Here is a 6,538-nt window from a genome sequence, read left to right as displayed (position 1 = left end):
TGTGTCTTCATCCATGGCGTTGTCTTTGTTAAAGACATTTCTTGTTTTAATTTGGCCTAGACTCAAGGGTTAAAGAGGGCTTGCGGGAAAGAGGGGAAATCCCGCACACAGTCTACAACACATTAGACCGATCGAAAGAATCATTAACGACATTTGGTTCCCAGAGGGCAGTGTTTTGGTCAATTTTGATGACGAAATGCAATACGTCACATCCGTTTCGAGTAATCGGAAATTGTTACGGCAAGTTCCGATTGTCGCCGAATGATATTCAAAATGGCCGCGCCCATAGAGAGTATTACGTTGGAGTTAATGGGAGGTGAAAAACCCTCATTTTCCATCCCACCAGACCGTTCGTCCCCTTTTATGATTAATAATCATCTCTATTTTTATGAAGGGGACGAATGGTCCAGTTCAAAATGCCCAACATCATCGTGGCGGTGGGATGGAAAGAGAATGAAGCCGCTAATGCAGCTTGCAAAAGAGAGTGTTATCCAGACCCCAATGCACATATGGCAGGTACGTAAGCTTACTACTTTTTATACATCATGTACATTGCGTTAGTTTAGTGTTGTAATATATAGGTTGAACTTAATCTATATTCATTGATATTGTCAGTCTAATTTGATTTTAATGATTTTAGTTGTGAGCAATTGGCAATTGATTGACATGCCAAATGCAAATGCAGATGAAGTCGGACTCTCTGATCATGGTCATGAACTGAAGTAAAATCATCGTCAAAACTTTCTCAATCTTTTTGTGAGGGAGGCCCTTATTATTTGTTATTTTGTTTATACACATTGATTGACCATTTGGCGTTTCTTTAGGGTTTTTATTTTTACATATTATAGCTGCCTTTTTGTGGAAGTATAACCACTAACTAGTGCAGAAGGCAGCTATTACATGTAAAATAAAACCGCCTAAAGTAAAGGAATGCCGACCATTCAATTATCTGTAAAAGTGCAGTTCAAGCTTGTCCGCAGACAACATATTATATCATAAAATCATGGAGGCCCAAAAGTAAGTACCGAACGGCGGTATAATATAATCCCCACAAAGGCAAAGCGCAGCCTTAGTAATATTGTTGTTTTTGTTTGTGAACGCTGACCAACTGAAGGTGTCGGTCTACATGAATACCAGTCGCTTTTGCAAAACAGTGAATCGTGTGCTTGCTCAATGTGCAAATTTTAAGATCTGCAATTTGGTACGTACACTGCGATTTGGTTGTTCTGCAAAAGCGATTAAGTGTATGAAAAATGCATTAGGAATGAACTCTGATTATGTGTTCTCAAGTGGGTTTTATTAATTAGCGACCTGAAACACATGCATTTGGTCGCATGTCATTCGGTGGGCACATTTTCCATTACATGTTCAAAATTAACAACAAATTTATCTTTTAATTTATACCGGTAATGTAATAATTAACACCAATTTAAATTTACAGAAACATGCATGTGTACTTTTTGTAATACTGGTAATACTAGCAATTTGGAGAATATGCTTTCAATTCATGTATGCTTAACAATTAAAAGGGCATTTTGTGATCCACAGCATCATCAGTCATCACCCCCCATTTTTCTAAAAAAAAAAAAAGGTTGAGATTTTTATATCACTCGAAACCTCTGATGGCTACATAATGTATATATACAAAATATTTCTTATGGATTAATTAGTTTTGCAAAGATATCATGAATTTGAATTTCGTTCTGGTATACCAGAACGAAATTACACAACATTGTCTATGGAGCAGTGTAATACACATAAATCATGCATAACTCGCAAACACAAAATCGGAATCAACTGAAAAATGTCATGAAAAGAGGATGCTAGGATCACAAAATCCTCCTTTAAGCTACTCAAATAAATTGTACATTAGTAAACATGTGATTATACAGGGTGCTCCAAAAATAAGTTTATTTGAAAATGATTTTTGGCAGCTTTTGGCTTTAAATGGTTTATATTTATCGCCAACAATTTTTAGAATTAGAATTTTCAATATTCAGATTCCTCATGCAATTTCCTTTCAGAAAATGTAGGCCTATACTTTTCTTGTGGTTGGGTCATTATTTAATGTTTTAATCAGGGTTTGATTTTTCCCATTGCCAGTGGCAACAAATGGCAAAAACCTGTTTTGCCCAGTTTTTGCCTGTTTTAAACTGGCAAAAATTCACATACAGGGCGAGTCAAATAAAGTGCAATAGAGCAAATAATCACGATTTATGTAAGAACCAAGTTGAACTTTCCCATTACCGGTATTGAAAGTTTTTATAAATGCCACACAGCCCACACTAAATAGTCACCTTCTGTGAACAAATGAGGTGACTCGCTACTACCGCTTTAATTTTTGCAGGTCCTTTTGCTGCGATACCCAATTTCATTATTTGTCCACGAGGTACCATGTACATTTTGAATGAGAGCACACAATGCATGATAAAAGCACCAGCTCTGAAACTTTAACTTAAATAAGGTTGATTTTTGGGTTACCATACTTTTTATTTTTTTCTGTTCAAACAAACTTTCTAAAATGACTTTAAGTCCTTCATACCTCGCTCGACTCTAACTGCAGTTTTTTAACCCCAATATGTCCAACTTACTTGATATTTGGTTATTCATTCCACTTCAATTTGCGCGCATTTCATTTGAAAAACCTGCCTACAAATTTATATTTTTTTGATAGAGAATCAACATCGGAATGAAAATAACATCAAATAATGTTTCTTCTCCTTAAACAAGACCAAGGACTATAACAATTGGGGTGCTTCATTTTATTCTATGCAAATGAGGTTACGAAAATGGCAGTTGTTCCAAATCTACCTTACACAGAGTGGGCTGACATTCAAATTTTAGATGTCTCTTGGACAAACATTAAAATTGGGTATCGCTATTAAATGTGTCATAAAAACAAAACAGTAAATATGCTAATTCCTTGATTTTTTCACACATGATCTCTAATGGATATGTAATGTATACAGTGTTTTAAAACCTAAAAGATTCAATTCGGTTTTTAAATAAAAATGGATTCTTTTCTCTATTGCACTTGTTTTTACTCACCCTGTATAGTCATGTTGTTGAAGATATTTCTTAGTTTGATTTGTTTGTAGGATTTCTACAAAATCAAGAACTTGAAGCAAGTGTCATGTACCAGACAAGAGTTCCTTTTCAATTTTCAGTGCCATTGGTGAACTGGTCATTGGTTGTGGGTGATCAACTGATCATAATATACCACATTCAGTGCAGTTAATCACTGGTTCATGAAAAAAAACATCGTTAAGAACTTGGCAGTATAGGATCCAATTTTCGAGGATATGACTACCACGCTACAGCATGGCAAGATTCCTTTATTTATTCTATGAAGATAGATGTAGAGACAAGCCCGATCCAGTGATTCCAGTCCCACCCCAGCAAGATATACTAATGGAGGAATATGTAGGACAGCGGATAGGACTAGAATGAGATAGGTGCATGCTTCAGGAGAGAATGGCATGTAAATACTCCAACCCTTGGTCCTACAACAGTGAGTACCCATCCATCCTACATGTTTTTATTTATCATATTACGTTTGTTTTCTTTTTGAACAGTTGAAACAGATGCAACAGGGACCAGGGCATACATGTTTGGGGGGAAACTACCAACAGGAAAACCAAGTGCTGATTTCACTTTTGTTTGCGAGTCAAGAAAGCAACTCTTATTTCAGTTCATTAAGGTATAAAAGAATAATGTAACTAAAATTTGTCAATAAAATAAAATGCAGTTGCAGCATGCAGCAATATGTCATTCTCACCTAGGTGTGGAAAAGTAACACAAAGTGACAAATTTTCAGTTTGAGATGGAGCTACTTTCTTGTCAATTGCAATCTTATCGGCTTGAATGTACCCATACATGGTACATTTAATGTCATTGCACTTAAAGAAAAATGAGACATCGTTATACTTAATAAACAAACGACACTTGATGATTTGAGTCGCTAGGTTTTCAGACAAAGTACACATTTATTTGCTCATCATATGCACATCAGACATTACTCTTGACTAAATTATAATCATGTTGTTGTTTATGTACATTTTGTACAACTGAGAAGATTTTCAATTTGTTCAGTCATCATGCAATCACCAGTGTTACAAGTACTGTGAATTGTTAGCTATTTGAATATGCCTGGCAGATTGTACACTGTATTGTATCATTTGTAACCTGTGTAAAAATTAACCGTAGAATTTCCAACAACCAGTGCAATCCCAGTACACCAATTTTATAATAATGGTGCATTGTGTACTTTGTAAAGTTTGTAAAGAGATTAAACCAAAAATTTCCTGTCTAAATTATGCTCTGACAAATCAACCAAATGTTTTCATTCCATTTTTTCATGGAGTCCCAACTGCACTGGCAGCATTAAATCAAAAGATAGTTCCGAAAAGAAAGTCTGAAACTTGAATGTTGCTCATGTAGTACTAAACATGCATAACAATGCAGTAGACACAGAGTGCCAAAAATGCACACTATGATTCAAAGCATGTCGGTTGCATAATGAAAAATCCTCGGCACAGTACACACTTCACAGTATTGAGGTCCATTCATGACATGAAAACATAGTGCAGGGACTGCTTTTAAAATCTGATATAGGAGAGTGATTTTTAGCTCTCCAAAGTTGTCCATTCTCTCCTTACATTCTATTGTAAATGCTCTAAACAGTTCTCATTGAAAGCTCAAGAAGAGCTATTTTATGTTCTACTGTAAATGTCAAAAAACAGTCCCTGATAGCGGAGATGAGATGAATCTATATTTTATATACATATAATTGGTTACAACAATTGCTCTGGCCATAAATTATGTGTGCATTGCACACATCAACATTTTAGTGTAAACATATTCAGCTACTAGCTACTACAATGAAACTATACAAATACCCAATGCAGTAATGACACCGAGCTGCAATGAATAGCAACAATGAAATCCAATGTACATTATTATCTACAAACAATATTGGTGGTCCAGCACCATACATGTAATTTGGCATGCTGTGATTTTAAAAATTGTAAATGTCACCTTGCACTCAATTTTATAAATGTGCCTGTACACCACAAATCATCCGTAATGTCAGCCCGGTCAATTTTGTTGTCATGTTTAGAAAATATATATCATAAGCTTTAAAATGGTATATCATTTGATTTAAAAAGATATCCAGAAGCTGGGTTATGGTTTGTTGAACTCTGCTGCTTCAACAAAATGGTACCTTTTTTTGGTCTTTTTTTTTGGTATCTTTTTCCACATTTCTGGTCATAGATATCAAACAGTCATAACTGGCGGTCATTTCAAATCATCCCCAAGTCAACAAGGTTCAGGAATGTCCTCTCATTGTTAATTGTTGGTTATACATACTTCGACAAAATACAATCCTTTGTTACCCACCACTTGAACAGGATTTAGCCAAAGTACACAAAGACTAAATTATTGAAATATTCTATAGAAATAGATAGAAGCTTATTATCCTCTTCAGCAATAGGATTATTGATTGGTTGAGATACTCGTCGCACCAAATTGAGGTACTTGTGAATACGACCTTCACACCATTTTACGCTGTAACTCAGAATACAATTTGCTGACTTTGCGGCTCATTCGTAGTGTACGGGCACAAATTCATTTATCAAAATAAGCCCTAGTGACATTTACAAATACATCTATCTCTTTTTTCTCTATTTGTTTCTCATACATGTATCATTTGCCATACCATCATTATATATGATTTACATTATACACTTTTTATTTACATCCACATCACAGTCTCCACCGGGTTCTGTTCATCCATCACCTCGTTTTGGTTCTTCATTTACGTTACTGAGTGGCAACAACTTATTTTTGTTTGGTGGAGCAACGCATCATTTTCATTCTACTGAGTTCTTCTGGAAGACTACATTATGTTCTGATAATTATATTTTCAACATTGACTCTTCATCATGGACACTATCACCGTATGATTTTGGTATTGAACCCCGTGTTTTTCATCATTGCTTTTATTTCGCTGACTTGGATACCCTTTATATTTTTGGTGGTATAAAGTTTGAGGGTACTGCAGTTATTCAGTTCAACACTATTTATTCATTTCATTTGGGCACCCAAAACTTCAGTTACGAAGTGATTCATTTTGTATGTATGGAGGCGTTTGTTTGTCCAATATTTTGCCCAATTCTCTCATTTTCTTTGGTGGTATCCACAATCAAAAACCAAACAGCAAATTGTATATTTTTGATCTGGTTTTATGTACTTTAAGTTCAAAAGAAATACATTCAAGCTTTATTGGGGAATTTGCTTTTGGGGAACACAGAGCGGGTGGGTATTGTTGTGGTTAGGAAGGTGGGCGGGTGAAAAAATTGTAAAGATATTTAGTGAAAGACATGATGAGAGGGAGGTGAAGAAATTATTCAAGGAGGGGAAGATGTTGAGGAAGAGGAGGTGGAAGAAGAGGAGGAAGAAGAGGAGGAGGAAGAAGAGGAAGAAGAAGAGGAACAGCTAGGTGCAGTTGGGGGAGTTGGAAATGCAGATGAAGAGG

General features: G+C 35.6%; 1 long non-coding RNA gene across 1 annotated transcript; it reads left to right on the top strand.

Moving 5' to 3' along the window:
* The first annotated feature begins 492 nt into the window (after positions 1-492).
* Positions 493-6,299, top strand: LOC140156266 (uncharacterized). The gene is made up of 3 exons (XR_011859505.1): positions 493-516; positions 3,576-3,700; positions 5,773-6,299. It is a non-coding gene; the product is annotated as an uncharacterized lncRNA (long non-coding RNA).
* The last annotated feature ends 239 nt before the right edge of the window (positions 6,300-6,538 follow it).

The sequence above is a fragment of the Amphiura filiformis genome, chromosome 7, assembly GCF_039555335.1.
Source record: "Amphiura filiformis chromosome 7, Afil_fr2py, whole genome shotgun sequence".
Taxonomy (NCBI): Eukaryota; Metazoa; Echinodermata; class Ophiuroidea; order Amphilepidida; family Amphiuridae; genus Amphiura; species Amphiura filiformis.
Note: the sequence above shows the minus strand (reverse complement) of the source record. Positions and strands in the feature narration are given on the sequence as shown.